Raw genomic sequence first — 20,427 nt, 5'->3', positions numbered from 1 at the left:
AATTGGAGGGTGCGGAGGGTAAGGGGAGAGGTGGGAATTGGAGGGTGGAGCTTTGACCCTCTGCAGCTAGGATCAGAGTCTGTAGTGGCTTTAATCGTGCTGGCTGTGCTCTGTGTGGGAGCAGAGGAATTTGAACCTTGCATTGATCTCAGGATGATGTTTTCAGAACAGATGTAAAGGAAATGAGACTGCAGGTGGGTAAGTAGTTTGAAGATCAAGCATATAATTCACGCTGTTGGAAGAGAGGCTAAGGGGGGATGAAAGCCGGAGGTAAAATGGAGACATCAAGAGTCCTCTGTGAGGTTGGAAAGCAGTTGTAGAATTAATTTTCGATGGAGTTTTAATACTTTTTTATTTTTTCACCCAGCAACAGCAGCCTGAGTTCTAGATGTTAGCTTGGCACTTGGCAGGATAGGAGATAGTAAGGAGGTCTGTTTGAGTGGGTTTAGCTTCTTCAGACAAAAATATTTGTTGAGAAGGCCAGAAGGCAGGATCTTGGAGCGAGGAGAGAAGGAAGGAAAAGGTGAAAGGAAACAGGCCAGAAGAAAGGGGGCTTTCACAAAGGAAAGCTGCTGATTTTGTGTCTATGATCAATCACTCTAACAAAGAGGTCTGTGACACAGCCTTGCCCTCCCAGAGCATCGCCATTCCGCCAGCTGAAGCCCCATCAGGAGACGCTGACGGTGATTTATAGGAAGGTCTCCTGTTCGCCTTGGCAGTTTACTCCACTGCACGTGGGGTTTTTTTTTGCTGGTGGCAGACTTTCTTTTAAAATTCTCTTTGTGTGAAAGCAATGGTCACATCTTAATACAAAGCAACCTTTGGAAGATAAACACTTTTTCATCTTTCATTTAAGAATAGAAGAGTTTCCCAGTAATTTAGCCTTGCCTTAGGTTTGAGAGGTGTGAAAATATGGAAGAACCATCCTCATTTGGGCAAACATTGTGTGTCAATTACACTCAAATAAAAAATTAAATAAGAAACCCAAAACAAATCTAAATTATCAAGGAAATCTGTGTCTCTCATTGAAATCTTAGACATTCATGAAACAACTCAAAGTTTCCATTGCTTTTATTGTTTTTTCTGTTTTACCTTATTAGATTGAAAATTATTTTCAGAGTCTTATTTCTAATCAAGCATTTGGTGAGTACTTGATTGATTAGTTGCCTGACCTTTCACTCTTCTGCCCAGGGGCAGCCAGCACAGTGGCCTTTAGGCTAGTTCCAAAGGATATTAATTAATGAAATGCAAAAAAAAAAAAAAAAGTTTGGTTACCAAGAAGGTTGAAGACATTCTGGATAAAATAAAACAATGTTAAACAGGTTGTTTTGTTTTGTTTTGTTTCTGCTGATTTTCTAAGAGGTTTTAATATGCTAAGAAGCATTGAAAATTTCCAAGTGGGAGCTAAAGTGTGAGATTGGTTTACCTCCTTTTTGTTGGAGGATCTTCTGGGACTGATACTGCACAGAACACACTGTATCTTAATGCATTGGCACAGACAGCATTGAGATTTACAAGAGAGAATAGTGGGGCAGAAAAGTACTGAAACTTAGAATAATGGGCTTCATACACAAGAAGTCAAGATGCCACGTTCTCCGTTAGTTCTAGTTGGTCATTGCTTCATCATTTCTGTGCTCCATCTACATGCTATCCTTGATATCAAATTAACCTTTCTAAAATAAAGCTTTTCTCAAATTGCTCTTCTATTCTGATGACTGTCTATTAAAGGTGTGACAGACGGTATTTTCCAAAGATTAATCTCCTATCTATTCTTTTCTTACAAGTGACTGATATTCCACCCATATGCTCTTCTTACATTGTGATAACACTCCTCCAACCACAAAGAAAAGTCTCACCTTGAAAATGGGAGGGGCTTATAACTGCTTCAACTGAAAGAATATGATGAAGTGATGTGTGTGACTTCCAACATTAGGTCATAAGAAGGTTCCAACTTTTGCCTCTCTTTCCACCTGTCCATATCTGCGTCTCTGTCTCTTTCAGACTTTCCCTTGGAACTCAGCCCTATGCTGTGAGGAAGTCTGACCCAGCCCACCTGGAGAGGCCCTTGTAGAGAGAAGCTGAGGCACCCCCCCCACAACAATCAGTATTAACTTTCAGAATGTGAGTGAATGAAACTTCAGATGATTCCAGATCGCAGCTTTTCTGAGCTTTCCGTGTGAGCCCCAGACATTGTGTAGCAGAGACTGGCTGTCCTGTCCCCTCTATGCTTTATCTGAATTCCTAATGCACAGAAACCCTAAGCATAATAAATGGCTGTTTTATGGCAGTAAATTTTGGAATAATTTATAACACAACCATAGTAATTGCAGCGAAAGGGTAAAATTCCAGATTATTAATCTGACAATAAGGATCCGTCTCCACTGTGGTCCCAAACTACTCTTCAGTTCTTATCTTCCACTATTTCTTTATGAACTCACTGTTGAAAATCTAGTTACCTTATTTTTGCTCCCCACAACAAGTCATATTTTCCTTGCTGCACATATTTGCTTATTAGATTGTAAGATCCTTGACTAGTTCTTTCAGTCATGTTTTCTTAGGACTTCACACAGTGCTAAGAATATAGAGTTGCTTAATAAATATTTGAGAAGTAAATCAATGAATACATGAATGACATCATTCTTCTAGGTAGACATACCTTTCCTATACTTTCCCACATATTCAAATTCTGTGAATGCCTAAAGGACTGAGTTTAAGTATTATTGCTTGCTGAAGTTTTTCCCATTTATCCCCAAGTTGAGCAATTCATCCCTACCTTGAGTGAGAACATTATGCATTGCTTTATACTACTTACATAGCCCTCAGTGTTTACCAGTTGCAATGATATGCCATTTCTCCATGGGCTGATATATAATTTCTCCAGTTAGTTTTTAAGGTTCTTTAGGACAGGCCCATGCCCTATTTTCTTTTTCCTTCTTATTCACCTCTTCCTTCTAATTCTTTAAATCTTCTTAGGACCTAGGATATACAGTGTATGTTCAAAATCTCTTTATTGATTATTAAGAGCCAAGAACAAAACAATAGCTCCCAAAGCAAAAAAAAAAAAAAAAAGTAAAATCTAATTCAATCCTAGGCTGCATTACATTTGTAGCATGTTCTCATCCAGACTGATCTTTATGAACTCTGTACCATTCACCACACTGCGAGCACTGTGCCTTATTTCAGGAGGATGACATACTTTATGAGGAAATTAATATACTAGAGTAAGAAGGGTTTGAAGTAGGTGCCTCCAGGGCTTCTGCAGTAGTGGGGAGGAGAATGGCAGGTCACGAAAGGATAGAACTCAGATCCCCAACTCTTCAAGAGCAGTTCCACCTTATCAGAGGGCTGCCACATTCAGTTTCATCTGTAAAGTTCAGTGTGTAAAACAAAATTAAAGGGAGCATGTCAAAGGAAGTGAGGAATTCAGAAATCATAAACTGTTGGAGGTGCTAGGGATGTTCAGTGTATCTGAGAACACATTGCACACGAGAAGACATGATACCTATTTTCAGTTAACTAGAGTGTCAGGTACATTAAGGACTTATGCTGAATAGCTTCCGATGATTGACCCACCGTGAATAGATGGGTAGATTTGGGCTCATTTTTAGGAAGACTTTAATAATGGAGATTACCATCACTAGGCTAGGCTACCCTACCAAGTAGTACGTTCTCTGGCACTGAAATTCTCCAAACAGGATCAAATAGGTAGCCTCATGTTAGGAAGAGATTTAAAGACAAGAGGTTGAATTTAGTGAATTTGTTCCAACTTTTAATTTCAAAGCTGTTTTAGCCTAAGTTCAGTCAAGGAAAAGGAAATCATCCGTGGTATTTCCAACAGAGGGAATTAAATGCAAGGAATGGGTTATAAGTTTGTAGAGCAGAGTGGAAGATCTGAAAAGGGGGGGGGGTACTTAGAAGAGGAAAAAGGAAGAGCGGTGATACCCAGAAGAAACTGTCAGTGTCTGGGGCGAAGCCCAGAGGCTGCGTCTTCTGCTGCTGTGTGGGAGACACGTGGCAATTCAATCCGGATATGTTGAAAAGGAGCCACATTAACCAGGGCTGCAACTTCTGAAAGGGTGTTGCCTCTGCCCAGGCTGCTGTGGTTCAGAATCACCCCATCCTGCTGTCATAACAGTAACCACCTGCAACAAATGGCAGTGACCACACAGAACCAGAAGTGGGAATCTCTTCTCTTTCTTCTACCCTTCAGCTTCCTGCCAGTGCCTCCTATTGGCAGAACCTCCCAGGAAGGTGGTAGACAAGAACACCTGGGAGATGTGGTTCACAGACTCATCCCAAGAGCATAGAGCACAGTATGTAATGGCAGGTGTGGGGCTGAGAGACAAGCTAATAATTGGTCTCTGGGTCCGCAGACCACTTTGGCACAAGTGTCTATCTCTCACTTAAAGAACTTTAGTAGCTCCAACTGGTCTCCTTAAATCTTTTCTGACCTTCCTGACATTTGATCTCTAGGCTGTAGCTGGAAGGGTACCTTTAAAACAAAAATATAATTGTGTCACTCCTTTGCTTAAAACCTTCCAGTAAATTCTCATTTACATTAAGATATGATCCCACTCCTTTGCATGCATGGCCTGGAAGGCCCTGTGTGGTCTGCCCCTTGTTCATCTTTATAGCTTTCTCTTATACTAGGCTTCTTCTTGATCTTTGCAACACAGATATAATAGTCTTCTTTCAGTTTCTTGAATGTACTGTTCTCCTTTTCTGCCACAGGTCCCTTGTACATGTGCTTTTTCTTTTATCTGGTATGTTAGCCTCATTCCTCAACTCCCAGAAAACACAATCAGTCTTCCTTCATAGAGGCTTTCTCTGGCCTCCCTGACTGGGTCAGCTGCATCATTTCAATATAAATGTTTTTGCCTATCAATTATTTACTTCTGTTGTTTTCTCTCTCATTTTCTCTCCTTCACCCTACATATCTGTTGTATTTTTGTCTTTCCCTCTAGACTACTAACTTCACAATACAGGAATTATGTCCTCTTTGCTCAACAATGATCCCTCACCACATAGCACAGAGCCTGGTATGTAAAAGATGCTTAATAAGTGAATAAATGTATGAATACATGGGTATATGATTTGATAATTCTTTCTTACTGAGTGGAAGTTAAAAAAAATGTTGGGAACCAAACCAATGTCAGTTGTCTATTACTGTATTTTAAAAATGCTGAATTCATAGGTATCATTTAAATATTAGAAAAATGACAATCATTTTTCTGACCTGTTTGAGATTACTCTAAGGAAAGTCTCTTTGTGTAATAATATAACCTCCTTCTGAAGGTATTTTGCCTTTTCCTTGCACTCCCTGAGATCCCCTGCTCTCCCCTGTGGCTTTAGTCTTCAATCACAAACTCTCCCATGAGAGAAGCCCTCTAAGAAAGCTGCCTTTGTTTACTGGGTGATTTTGAAGCCTAGTCTGTTCTGGGAATAAAAACCCAAACTGAAATAGTTGGAGTTTGCCAGTTGGGAATTTAAACCACTTGACTCTAAGACTGTGGTGACAGGAACATGGGGAAAAATAGATGAGAATCTGAAATGCAAGAATTCCCCAGGACTCACTGGAAAGCTACCTAAGGACAGTGAAGAAAAACCAACCAGTTTTCTACAATGGGCTGTACTGGGGTCAGTGCCTTGCTTGCTATTTCTTTGGCTATAGTTTTTTCACCCTTAGCAGTTGCCTGCCCCTGAATTGTGGCACTGTTGGTCCCCAAGACACTGTGGGGTGGGTCATAGTTGGGCATATAGATGCCATCTGGATTTTTAATTTGCCACGAGAGCACCCTTTCCTAGGCTTGAGGTTTTTAGAGGATGATGAGATGGGCAATAAAAGAGAAATATGACATTGCTCATGATTGATTGTTGTTATTTATTCCCCATCCCTTAACCCATCAGGGAAGTGTCCTACTCAAGGACTTTAGCTGACTGGGGAACTCCCAGTCTCTGCCAGATGGAGGAAATATAAACCTGAAGGGATATATTTTTGCACTGTTTACAGTGCATGGAAGTTTCCTTAAATATATAATCAGAGGTAATTAGACTATATGGTGTAAGAAGGGGTATAAACACTATTGACATGCTAGTCTCGGAATAGGCACATCTGAATTGATTTGCCTTTGACAGTTTCTGATTTTCTATATTTTTGATATTTTGGGAAGCAGATGTGATGAGGGTAAGGAAGTTTAAGCTTGAGAATAACATCTCAGGTTCCAAAATAATATTGCTTGTTTGCATTCTCTTAACTTTTTAAGCTACAGAGAAACATTGACACATGGAGGGATGTTGTCAATCTAGGGCTTAGTAAATCAGAAGATTCAAGATGGCAGGATTCTTTCTGCCACAGACTAATAAGCTTGAATTAAAAGTACTGAAATTCTGTGCCACAGGGGTTGACATCTTTACTCTGGGTTGAATTTTTTATGTTTACGTAACCTTCCAGTCTTGAGGCAGATTTAGTATCGGAGTATTTTGTTGTGCCTGTCAGCAGACTATTAAGTCATTCTCTTAGTATTGTGTGAAAATATAAAACACGGCAACAATATGAGAACAGTATGATTATTACCACTTTCAAATAGGAACAAATGGTGTTTCCTATATTTGAGACATATTTGATAACTCCAGATATATTTCCCTTTACTTTCATTCATAATAGATATGTCCTGGGGCCCTGCCAGCCTGGAGATAGAATCTGGGTACCAAACACTAGCACAACCTTTATTCCAAGGCTTGGTGCCCTCCTGTAGAGCCCCATATAAATGCTTGCAGACCTCACTGCTTTGGCTGACACATAACAAATTACCTAAGAACTTAGTGACTAAAACCAACAAACATTTATTACCTCAGAAAATGTAGTTTCTGTGGGTTGGGAATTTGAGAGTGGCTTATTGGCTGGCTTGGGGTGTCTCATGAGATTATAACCAAATATTAGCTGGGGTTGTAGTAGTCATCTAAGAGTTTGACTGGAGCTAGAGGATCAGCTTCCAAAATGGCTCTCTCACAGGGCTGTTGGCAGGAGGCCTCAGTTTCTTGTCATAGGGGCCTGTCTATATGGCTGCTTGAGTGTCTTAATGACATAGCAGCTGGATTTCCCCAGAGTGAGTGATCAAGAGAGAAAGCAAGGAAGAAGCCATGTTGCTTTTAAAGTCCTCATCCTAGGAGTCATGCTATTACATTTATGCCATGTTCTATTCCTTAGGTCATTACATTCAAGTTAGACTCAAGGGAACAGGAATTAGGCTCCATCTTGTGAAGAAGATAGGAGTATCAAAGAATTTGTCAACATATTTTAAAGCCACCCTATTGCTGACTGTGACCTGCTCTACACTGAAATGATTACATCTTGTTTGTACTGTTAAGATCTCATCATGCTCCCCTGGTACTGATGATGGCACCATGACACCTCTGTCCAGGAGCTGCAGCTAGTTTTATAAGCCTCTGCTTTTTTGTCTGAGGAGAAAAACACAAAGCACACCTTGCAGGGAATATAATTGGGTTAAACCTAAACCTAAACCTAAGTTTTTTTAATTTAAGGAAGACAGCTATTTGAGGCTTTGTGAGCAGTCTAGTTTCTAGTGGCAGAGGATGTCAGCTAACTTTGTGATTGCCTTCTTTTGTTTGGAAGAAAAATCTTCAAAATAAAGTTAGTTATCTGAAAGTATAACAGATACTCCCCCCCTCCAGCCTCCACCCTGGCTTCCCCCTCACTGTGCTGGCAGGAACTGGAGTCTTCTTTCAAAGGACTACATGATCCTTTCCTTCTAGGATTCTCTGTCATGGCTACATGACTCCATTAAAATTTGTGTCCTAATAGGAATAGGTAGAGAACTCTTAAGGGGAGGAGGTGTCTGCAGGTGTCTGGAACCCTGATTCAGACTTAGCACACCAGAGCCCAGGTGGTCCCCAAGAAGGGTTGGCTCTGGATATAGCCTATGGCCAAGGTTTAAACCCCTCCTGACTGTGGCACCCTTGTAAGAACAACCAAGTCCATTCCTCCTCAGGACTTTTGCACTTCTTGTTCTTGGCATGAGCCTCCAGTGTTCATACCCCACCGTGTGGCTTGGCTGATTCCTTTTTATCATCTAGGATCTTAGCCCAAATGCCCCTCGTTAGACCACTCAATCTAGAGTAATCTCCTTCCCACTAGCGGGCCCTCTTTAAGAGCCCTATTTTTTTTCTTTCAAGGGTGTATTAATCTTTGAACTTGTTCATTTTCCGTTTGGTCTGCCTCATCCATAGAATGTTTGGACCCTGAGTGATCCCTTACTCTCCTTTTTCTCGGCTGCATCCTCAGCAATTATAGCAGTGCATAGCAGGTGCTCTATAAATATTTATTGCATGAAAGAATGAATGAGTGATGGAATAAATACACATTCTACTGTGAAATGAAAAAACCAAGATAGCATTATGGACTGAGCAGCCTGTGTATTCTTGGGAATGTCTGGGAAGGAGAAGGACTGCCCACCTGGAGTCATTATATCTTGAATATCAAAGAAATGTGACTCTCTTGCTATTTAAATTATTAAAGCAGAGCATACCTTTTACATGTGTTTTTTGTATATATATTGGGAACCTCAGTCCTACCAGTTGGCCAGCTCATTGGCACACATTTTCCTATGCCCACTGCCACCCAGGGTGAGAATTTGATTACTACCCACCCAACATGAGGCTTCATCTCATCTCTGTGTGTTCTCTCCCTTGATCCTACCCACTTTTTTCTTCCTTCGCTGTTTTTCCCTTAGCTCAAATGCCAAATCTATCTCACACTCCATCCCCCTTCTAACTGCCTTATATATTTGTCCATTGAAGAATTTTTCTTACACATAATTAAAAATTGCGAGGTGATGAAGAAAAGACAAATAATACAAACCCTGGTGAATCTCTAAGTGCCAGAAGTCTTCAGTTATTAAGATTTGTTCCTTTTGTGTTCCAATGGTATTTTCATTGTTCCCCTGCCCCATCTCTCCCTTTTGTCTCTAGGGAGAAGTCTTTGCCGTTGGCTTTTTAAAAAGGGTTTCACAAATGAAGGGAATATAAAGGATAGACTTAAAAGAGGGAAGAGGACTACCTTTTGAAGCCAGTTAGACCACTTAGGGAATCTGGATATGGTCCTTTTCAAGTCTGTCTCATTGCCTGAAAGCATATATCAGCCTCTCTGCTTTGCTAGCCTGAGTTATTTGGCAAATAATACCTTTTCTTTCAGAGGTGATTGCATCTTGTCAGAATCTGGCTTGACCCCTGTCAGTGAGTTTACAAAATGCAAAATTATTTGGCCATATTGGATTGAGAAACATTCTGCAACTGAGCAGTGAACAGATTCATGTTGTCATTAAACAGGTGCAATAGCACTGCAAATTCAGGATGAAGCCAGCAATAGAGCGAGTAGGCTGGATATGATTGCCCCTCCAAATCTACTGTCCACCCCTATCTCCATCCTGTTCTGAGCCTCCAGAAAGCTGTTCTTTGTGAGCTGCGTTCAGTGGGCTCCTTTGTGCTCTGGTTTCTAGGTGGATTTGGCCAATGGAAGACAGTAGCAGAGAATCAGAGATCAGGAGGAGTGGAAGGTCTGGGTATTAAGTCGTCTGGCTTGTGTCCAGTGGATGGTTTACAGATGGCCCCCTACATATATCTGTCTCCCAGTTTCCAGTAACAACTTCTTCTCCCTGCCCCATTCAGTGTAGGGACATTTTCCTGAGAACTCTTGTGAAGCTGGACTTGAGGTGCTGCACTATTCCTTGCCGATTTCTCCAAATTTTGTCCTATCTCTTGGGAATCAGTTCCTTTATTTAAATTCTCCTCAAGTTGATGATGCCATCCGTTTCCTGTCAGGACTTGTATGCCTCAATCATTTGATCTCAGTCTTCCCCTTTAAGCCTAAACGTAGAACACTCTGTCAAAACTTGGGGACATGCATCTTAGCAGTTTGTTCTTCAGTATCCTGACAGAAGAAAGTGAGCATACAAACTTGTAGTGTAAATTATTTACATTGCAAAAGTGTATATACATGTGTTCAAATGAATTAAGAAATAATTTGATCTCATTTCTGAGTGATGCCCTGATAACTGTGATTTGAATTGATCAGCATAATTAGGAAGTCCATCAAGAACCCTGGGCTAGCTGAATCCCACTGGGAGCCTCAACACCTGAAGTCATCGCTTAAAATTTAATGGCAGTTTTCCTATCCACCTATAGAGCCATTTAGTAGGGAGTACCTGCCCTGCAGCTACCATATTCCATATTGTCTGACAGATCTACTTCCTCCTCTTTGAAAAGCTAGAAACTAGGAAGAAGTATTCAATTCATTATCCAAGTGATAAAGTCACCAGAATAGTCAGTGGACTTGGCTTATTCTCTAAAAAAATAAACATTTTATTTTGCAGTAATTTTAAATTTACAGAAAAGTTTCAAATAGAATATAGAGAGTTCCCACACACCCTTTACCCAGCTTCCCCTAATATTAATATCTTACAAAATGATGGCAATTTGTCAAAACTAAGAAACTAACATTGGTATAGTCCTATTAACTAAAACTCTAGACTTCATTTGGATTCTAGTGGTTTTCCCATTCATGTCCTTTTTCTGGTGGAAGATCCAACCTAGTATACCATGTTACATTTAGTCATTGTATCTCCTTGGCCCCCTCCAATCTATGACAGTTTCTCAGATTTTCCTTATTTTTCATGACCTTGAAAATTTGCTCATCACTTTTAAATTAGCTGGAACTTTATGGGTGCAGTTAAAATACCAAATACAATTTTATGTCCCTATCGAGGATAGGTAAGAATTATTTTCAAGCACCTACTGTCATCCTGTGGGTTCCACATCAGGACACATCAGAGCTTCTACCTGCTTCCACCCTCTACCTTGCACATACCTATCAGTGATAATGTTGAGTGTGTTGTGATTTATGATGAAATAGAATGATTTTGAGGACATGCTTCTTAACTTGTGATCAGTGCCTACTTATCACAATAGCCAGTGGCTTTCATTAGCTCTCAGTCTGGAGAAATAAAAATATCTCTTTTAGGAAACATTGTCCATTTTTTTCCCAATAGCCTCCCCTTCAGAGCCAATCTGTAAACTCCCTAAGATGGAAGCACTTGTAATAATTTTGAGTAATGTCCTGAACCTAAGTTTCCATAAAAGACTGGCCTGTTGTTTGGTCTTTCTTGTGCTTTCTTTGTTCCATGCTATCACTTTAAGGGTAATACTCTTCTTGTAATGCTTTTAAGTATTGCTTTGTGAAAGGTGTTGGAAAGGTGAAAATAATAATTAAACCTCAAATGTAATTTTATGATTACATACCACTGTTCCCTAGGACTATGCTCTCAAAATTGTTGTGGACCCACAAATGCCTCCTATGTGTCACTGTAGAGAAAATGCTAAAACAGGGCTTTGTTGTCCAATTATTTTTATATCGGCATATGAATGGATTCTCAATCTCTAGACAGCCACTCACTTGTGCTCACCCTTCTCATCCATGTGACTAAATGAAAAGGCATGACTCCAACAACCGTGTATTGGGTGATTGTAAAGCTGGGACACCAAAGCTAAGATGGTGGGACTAAAGGAATGACTTTAACCTGTGAACTAGTGCATTTTACAATCTTCAGAGACTTTAGGACAGATTAGCAGCCTCAATTTTGAATACTTCAACAATCTGGTGGAAAGATATCTTCAGTTATATTCATTCATTTATTCAGGCATTTATAGAGCACTGACAATGTGTTAGACACTATCAGTTTCTTAGGATATCAAGATGACTGAGAATCCGTTTCCATCAGTCCAAGAGAGAAGAGAGGCAACAAATAATTGCTGCTCAGTGTGACAAGTACTGTGGGGGAGGTAAACAAGAGGGGCCCTGGGAGCACAGTGGGATGGGGAGTGAGTAGGGAAATGGGAGATGCCAGTGGTCTTGGTCCTGAGGACTTCCAAAGTGATTGCCACTTTAAATAAAACTCTGGGGGAATAGCGTTGTTGTGTATAGGGAGACGAGAGAAGAGAAAGGGATGAGATAGAATGTGGGAAAATCAACAGGAGGCAGTTATAAGAGTACAGGCAAGGGAATACAGTTTTCCACCTTCTCTTCTGTTCTGTTGTAAAAGGAAATCATAGTCTATAGAAAAAATGTATGGAATTGGTTTATAGTTGAAGAATTCTAGCTCCACCAGTTTCTGCCTGTATGACCTTGAGTAAGTCAGTGGAGTTCTCCAACTCTCCATTTCCACTTCCACAAAAAATATAAAATGTGGGCTCAACTGCCTGATTGCTCTCAGATTCTTCCTCTGCCTTTTCCTGTTCTGCTTTGTAATACAGGAAGCCACATTTCTTTCCCAGACTTCCCTGCCCTTTGGTTTCCAGGTTGATTTGGCCAACGAGAGGTAGCAGCAAAATATTACAGAGCATTAGTGGAGGGAAGCCAGGGCATTTCTCCTCCTCTTGGCTTTCTGTGGCATCCTTGGCTTATCATTTCCTTTATAGCTGTAGCAGCTGCTGGAGGGCCCAGATTTCTGGGCTGTTTCACCACTTCCTCCCATTGTCCCTCCAGACCTAGGGGTGATAGTGGCTTCCTACTGTTGATAATGCCAGGGTTCTTTGAATAACCCTGATTGGTTACATTTGTGTGATGGAAAAGTTAGGAATACAATCTTCAGAATCAACTTTCCTCTCTTTGTAGGATAAATAGCAAATTTTATTTTCTTGACTAGATCATGGCTAACATGTGAAATGAGAGTGCTTTTTAAACTGTGATGTAAATGTGGATATGTTAAATTGTGCTATTACTGTTTAAGACTTTTATAACTGAGGAGAATCTTAGAATGCAAAATCCAATGATAGGTTGAGCTTTGTCCTGGTCATACTAGTCAGTGGGCCTATAGGCCTAGTAAGCAAATTCTTCAGTTACAGGCCCTGTGCCCATATATCCACACCAGAAGCCTGCAATTGGTTATATATTAGTGGCTTTTCTGTGTTGAGCAGAGACACAGATATGTAAAACAAATCCTTGCCCTCTGGGAGCCTACAATCTAGAAAGAATTAGCAGGAAATACCTAACATACTAGTAATATCCTTTGGGATCTGTGCCGAAAAGCAAAGTATAGCTTACATTAAAAAGCTAATCAACCAATTATCAAGAATAAAAAATAATCTAGCATGTACTATATAGAAGACATTGTTCTAAACAATATGGTATACAAAGGGAGGATTCAGACATGACTTTCCTCTCACAAATCTTGTTTACAAAATCCTGGAAGAGATAAGATAGAATTACATGAAATTAATATTAAAAAGAAGTAATTTACAGTTAAGAATTGCAGAGATAGTAAGTTGTAAGAACTTCAGGATCCTTTGCCTGATAAATAGTGCAGTTTTCCTACTTCCAACTTTACACATTATCTTTAAATATTTTGCTCATTTTGTATACATAAATGAATATAATCATACATAAAATATTAAATATATACAAATATAAAAGTATTTTATTCACAAAAATATTCATGCAGTTAATTTCTAGGTATAAACACTTTGGTGTTATATAATGACATTCAGTGTTAGTCTATGTATATAATGGTGTACATGCTTGAGATATTGTCATTTAGGGGTAAGTATATTGGGGAAATCAAAGAGTTTTCCAGATGTATTGGTTAAGAGGCCAGCTGTAAAGTCCAACAGAACTGGATTGAAAATCTGATCCCACCACTTACTAGCTGTGTCACTATAGGAAAGTTACTTCTATAAGTCCCATTTTCTTCATTTGTACAATGGAAGTATTACACAGCACATGGGTTATTATCAGGATTAAATGAGGCAATTAAAGTAAAACTTTTTAGTCTGATGCCTGGAACATAGTAAATCCTCAAAAAAAGTCATTATTGTCTCTACATTTGTCCCAAAGTAGAATCTGAGAACAAAATGATAAGGATTAGCATAAAAATGTATAGCAAGCTTCCATTCTGGCCATGATGGAACAAGAGGAACAAATTTTATGCCTTGGCTGTAAACAACAAAAGACTTGGCAAAACAAATGGAAGACTTGCTTTTATATTTTGGACAATTGGCAGGGAAGGATTGTGATCCTTGAAAGAAGTGAACAAATGAGGTGAGCCCTTTGATTGCCCAGCTTTCTGCCTGGAAAAACACTCTGAACCGTGGAAAAAGGAGTAAGATTGTAAAAAAAAAAAAAGTATGTTAACTCTGTGGAGTTGAGGAGACAGAGATTTTAGTTCAGAGAAGCTAACAAGTCTGTAACATACAGGGCAGAGTTATGGAGAGGAAGGTGCTACCCAGAAAAGTATCTCCAGGAATATGAGGTCTCTTTGAGTCTTTGATGAAAATTGTGATCTACATGCATAGAGTGAAATGCTACAAAGACCAGCTGGTAAGCTAGGAACTGAATTTTTTCCCAAGACAACCCACAGTTAGGAGGTGTTGGGGTTCTGACTAGTGAGAGTGAAAAATCCTTGTTGATCATTCAATAGAAACTCCAGAAAGGTCATACCTTAGTAGTGGAGTTAAAATAATCTCTAGAATGAGAGCTTCTCTAGATGCACTTTAAAAAGTTTTGAAAACAAGCATCCAACTCAGCAAGTAATGAGTGGTACCTTCCAGAATAAATCCTAAAGTTCTCTAAAGCAGGACAACCATGTTCAGATGCTCAAAAATGTAAGACATGCAATGTCTGGCATCCAATAAAGAATTACTCAACATGTGAAGAAGGGAAATTGTGACTTGTAACCAGAAGAAAAATCACTTAATTAAACAAATTATGGGATCAGCAGACAAGAATACAAAAGTATTGGGAAAGATGAAATAAGATGAAATCAGAGAGGGAGACAAAGCATAAAAGACTCAACTATAGGAAGCAAACTGAGGGTTGCTGGGGGAGGGTGTTGGGGTAACTGGGTGATGGGCATTAAGAAAGGCACATGATGTAATGAGCACTGGGTGTTATGTGCAATTGATGAATAACAACTCTACATCTGAAACTAATATACTATATGTTAATTAATTGAATTTAAATAAAATAAGATAAAGGAAAAAAGAATACAAAATTATTATTACTATGTTCAAGTATTTATTTTTTTCTAAAGACCTAAAAAGATTTTATTCCTGTATGCAGGCACGTGCGTGAGAGAATGAGCACACGCACATGAGTGGGGAAGGAGGGGCAAAGGGAGACGCAGACTCTCCACTGAGCAGGAATCCCAATGTGGGACTCAATCCCAGGACTCTGGGATCACGACCTGAGCTGAAGACAGATGCCACAACTGAGCCACCCAGGCGCCCCTATGTTCAGGTATTTAAAGGAAAACATGAACACAATGGGGAAAGAAACGGAGACTATTTAAAAGAAACAGAACTTCTAGAGATAAAAATATGGTATCAGAAATGACAATTTTCCTGAGAGGGATTTTTTTTTTAATTTTATTTATTTATTTGAGAGAGAGAGCACACATGAGCAGGGGCAGAGGGAGAGGGAGAAGCAGGCTCCACACTGAGCAAGGAGCCCTACATAGGGCTCGATCCCCGGACTCTGGGATCATGACCCAAGCTGAAGGCAGACGTTCAACTGACTGAGCCACTCAGGTGCCCCAAGACGTATGGATAGTAGATTATATACTTACAAAATGAAAACAGAAGATCAGTGAATTTGAAGACATAGAAGAGATGATCAAAAAGGAAACGGAGAGAAATAGGATGAAAGATAAAGAAATTTAGTTGACCTATGGTACAATATCAAGTATTCTATCACATGTATAATTGGACTCCTAGAAAAGGGGGAGTGCAGAAGAAATTATTTGAAGAAACAATAGTCATAAATTTTAAGATTTGAGGAAAACTATGAACCCATATTCCAAGATGTTCATTAAATACCAAGCCTAATTAATTAACAAAAAAACCCCACCAAAGCACATAATTAAACTGAAGGAAAATAGTGATAAAAAGTTTTATAAGCAGCTAGAGAAAAAGATCACAGAGAAAAAACATCATATACCTCTCCCCAGAAACAATACAATACAGGGGCGCCTGGGTGGCTCAGTCAGTTAAATGTCTGCCTTCAGCTCACATCATGATCCTGGGGTCCTGGGATTGAGCCACCCCACGTGGGGGTGGGGGGCTTCCTCAGCTCAGTGGGGAGCCTGTTTTTCCCTCTCCCTTTGCCCTCCCCCCTGCCCCCACCCTTACTTGTGCTTGCTCTCTCCTGTGCTCTCTGTCTCTCTGAAATAAAATCTTCTAAAAATTTAAAATTAAACTCTGCAATACAAAAAACAATGTAACAGTATCTTTAAAGTTCTTAAAACAAAACAAAACAAAACCTGTCAACCTAGAATTCTTTATGCAGTGAAAATATCCTTCAAAACTGAAGGCAAAGTTGCTTTCAGACTAATAAAAGCTGAGGAAATATGTTGCCAGCAGACTTACAGGATGAGAAATATAAGAGAATCCCTTCAGGTGGAGAAAATCTGATGCCAGATGGAAACATATCTACACAAAGAGATAAAAAAAATACTTGAAATGGTAAATATGGGGGGAATATAAAATACATTTTTTCATATTTAAATTTCTTCAAAATACTCCATTTTTTAAAGTAAAAATAACAATATTGACTTGTGAAGCTTATAAAATATATAGAAGTAAACTATATCGCAAAAATAATACAATGAATGTGAAGGAGGATATGGAAGTATTCATCATAAAGTTCTTACATTGTACATGAAGTGGTATAATATGTGAAGATGGACTATATAACTTCTAGATGCCTATTGAAAGTTCTAGAACAACCTGTAAAAACACCTAAAAGCCAAAAAAAAAAAAAACAAAAAACAACAAAGAGTTGTAGTTAATAAGCCAGAAGTAGAGATAAAACAATAAAAAAATGTACTGAATTAATCTAAAAAGAGGCAAGAAAAGAGGGAAAAGGAAACAAAAATCAGAAGAAATAGAAAGCAAATAGTGAGATGGTAGGGTTAAGTGTAAATTATCTTTATGTTCCAATTAGCATAAAGAGATTGTAGGGTTGGATATAAAACGAAGACCCAGTTTTATGCTGTGCAAAAGAAACATGTTTTACTGGTAGCATCACAATTCCGGGCTTCAGGCTATATTACAAAGCTGTAAACATCAAGACAGATGGTACTGGCACAAAAACACATAGATCAGTGGAGCAGAATAGAGAACCCAGAAATGGACCCTCAATTCTACTATGGTCAACTAATCTTCGACAAAGCAGAAAAGAATATCCAATGGAAAAAAGATGTCAACAAATGGTGTTGGGAAAATTGGACAGCCACATGCAGAAGAATGAAACTAGACCATGTAAACAAATGGTGTTGGGAAAATTGGACAGCCACATGCAGAAGAATGAAACTAGACCATTTCCTTACACCATACACAAAAATAGACTCAAAATGGATGAAAGACCTAAATGTGAGACAGGAATCCATCAAAATCCTCGAGAACACAGGCAGCAACCTCTGTGACCTCACCCACAGCAACTTCTTGCTAGACTCGTCTCCAAAGGCAAGGGAAACAAAGGAAAAAACGAACTATTAGGACTTCATCAATATAAAAAGATTTTGCACAGCAAAGGAAACAGTCGACAAAACCAAAAGACAACTGATAGAATAGGAGAAGATACTTGCAAATGTCTTATCAGATAAAAGGCTACTATCCAAAATCTATAAAGAATTTACCAAACTCAACAGTCTTACACAATTCACAGCGCTTACCATAGCACATACCCTCCCCAATGTCTATCACCCAGCTGTGAATTGTGTAAGACTGTTGAATCACAGACCTGTACCTCTGAAACAAATAATACATTATATATTAAAAAAAAAAAAAAAAGATAGCAGGGAGGGAAAAATGAAGGGGGGTGGAATCAGAGGGGGAGACAAACCATGAGAGACTATGGACTCTGAGAAACAAACTGAGAGTTCTAGAGGGGAGGGGGGTGGGGGGGATGGGTTAGCCTGGTGATGGGTATTAAAGAGGGCACATACTGAATGGAGCACTGGGTGTTATACGCAAACAATGACTCATGGAATGCTACATCAAAAACTAATGATGTAATGTATGGTGATTAACATAACATAATAAAATAAAATAAAATAAAATCTAAAAAAAAAAAAAAAAAACCTTACCAAACTCAACACCCAAAGAACAAATAATCCAATCAAGAAATGGGCAGAAGACATGAATAGACATTTTGGCTAAAAGTAACCAGTCAGGAAATGACAGATTTGCATCGACATGCATGGAACTGGAGGGGATTATGCTAGTGAAATAAGTCAAGCAGAGAAAGACAATTACCATATGGTTTCACTTATATGTGGAACATAAGGAATAGCATGGAGGACACTAGGAGAAGGAAGGGAAAAATGAAGGGGGGGAAATCAGAGGGGGAGATGAACCATGAGAGACTATGGACTACGGGAAACAAATTGAGGGTTTCAGAGGGGAAGGGGTGGGGGTATGGGTTTGCTCGGTGATGGGTATTAAGGAGGGCATGTATTGCATGGAGCACTGGGTGTTATACACGAACAATGAATCATAGAACACTACATCAAAAACTAATGATGTACGGTATGGTGACTAACATAACATAATAAAATAAAATAATAAGGGAAATGACAGATGTTGGCGAGGATGCAGAGAAAGGGGAACCCTCTTATGCTGTTGGTGGGAATGTAGCTGGTGCAGCCACTCTGGAAAACAGTATGGAGGTTCCTCAAAAAGTTGAAAATAGAGCCACCCTATGACCCAGCAATTGCACTACTAGAAATTTACCCCAAGATACAAAGGTAGCAATCTGAAGGGGTACTTGCACCCCAATGTTTATAGCAGCAATGTCCACAATAGCCAAACCTTGGAAAGGGCCCAGATGTCCATTGACAGATGAATGGATAAAGAAGATGTGGAGTATATATACAATGGACTACTACTCAGTCATCAAAAATAATGAAATCTTGCCATTTGCAATGATGTGGATGGAACTAGAGGGTATTATGCTAAGTGAAATAAATCAATCAGAGAAAGACAATTATATCATCTCACTCATGCGTGTAATTTAAGAAACAAAATAGGATCATAGGGAAAGGGAAGAAAAAATAAAATAAGACAAAATCAGAGAGGGAGACAAAGCATAAGAAACTCTTAATCATAGGAAACAAACAGGGTTGCTGGAGGGGAGACGGGTAGGAGGATGGGGTAACTGGGTGTTATGTAAATTAAGGAGCGCATGTGATGTAGTGATTACTGGGTGTTGTATAAGACTGATGAATCACTGAACTCTACCTCTGAAACTAATAATACACTATATGTTAATTGAATTTAAATAAAAATAAAAAATACTAAGTCTAAAGAGAATAAGTATTTAAAGCATTTAATAACAGAAAAAAGGATGACTATTATATGGCTAACATTCTCATAGTTATTCTTTTTGAGAGTTAATAATAGCCTAACATGTTAACATTAATAGATGTTTGGATTTTAGTCTTACTCAGTTTCTATTTATAGATGTTTTAGTTCTGTTTCTATAGATATACCTTAATTCAAAGCATGCCATAAGCAACTTTCAAAGTTATGTCCTCAGGACACATTCTACACACTTTCTTCAGCTACATTTCTGTAAAATTGTAAATCATGCACAACTATCATGTTGAGGTACTATAAATCATTGAAAATAAAATTTTATTCTACTTACTAAAGCAGGAAAGTATATCAATCCATTCAATACAAATTTTCCCAAGATGTAAAAAGAAAAGAAACATGCTTTAAATATAAGGACAGAGATATAAGTGAAAGGAGTATGGACAATATATAGTGGGAACTCTAATCACAAGAAAGGTAAGAGTTGCTGAACTAATATTTGGCGAAGTAGATGTCAGAAATAAATATTACCAGGGATAAGGAATAGCATTTCATAATGATAGGAGATCAGTACATTAAGAACATTTAACAACTGTAAATATTCATGCACCCAATCAAAAGCTTCAGAAGACATGAAGCAAAATCTGACAAAACTGCAAGGAAAAATGGTTATTTCCTCAATTGTAGTTGAAGATTTTAACACTCTGTTCTTAGTAATTGATAGAAAAAGTAGACAGAAAAATCAGTTAAATATATAGAAAACTTGAATAACACCATCAAAAAATTGATGTAACAGTAGAATTTCTTTTCAAGTATATGGGAGCATCAACCAAGATATATTGGGCTATAAAACAAGTCTCAATAATGTAAGAGGATTGAAATCATATAGAGTGTAATCTCTGACTATGACAGAATTAAACCAGAAGTCATTAACAGAAAGATTTAGAATATTCCTAAATATTTGGAAGTTAAATAACACACTACTAAAAATGTGTGGTTGAAAGAAAAAAATCACAAAGGAAATTAGAAAGTATTTTAAATTAGATG

Source organism: Mirounga leonina, unplaced genomic scaffold (assembly GCF_011800145.1).
Source record: "Mirounga leonina isolate KUSES-001 unplaced genomic scaffold, KU_Mleo_1.0 Mir_125, whole genome shotgun sequence".
NCBI lineage: Eukaryota > Metazoa > Chordata > Mammalia > Carnivora > Phocidae > Mirounga > Mirounga leonina.
This window is presented reverse-complemented; position numbering follows the sequence as displayed.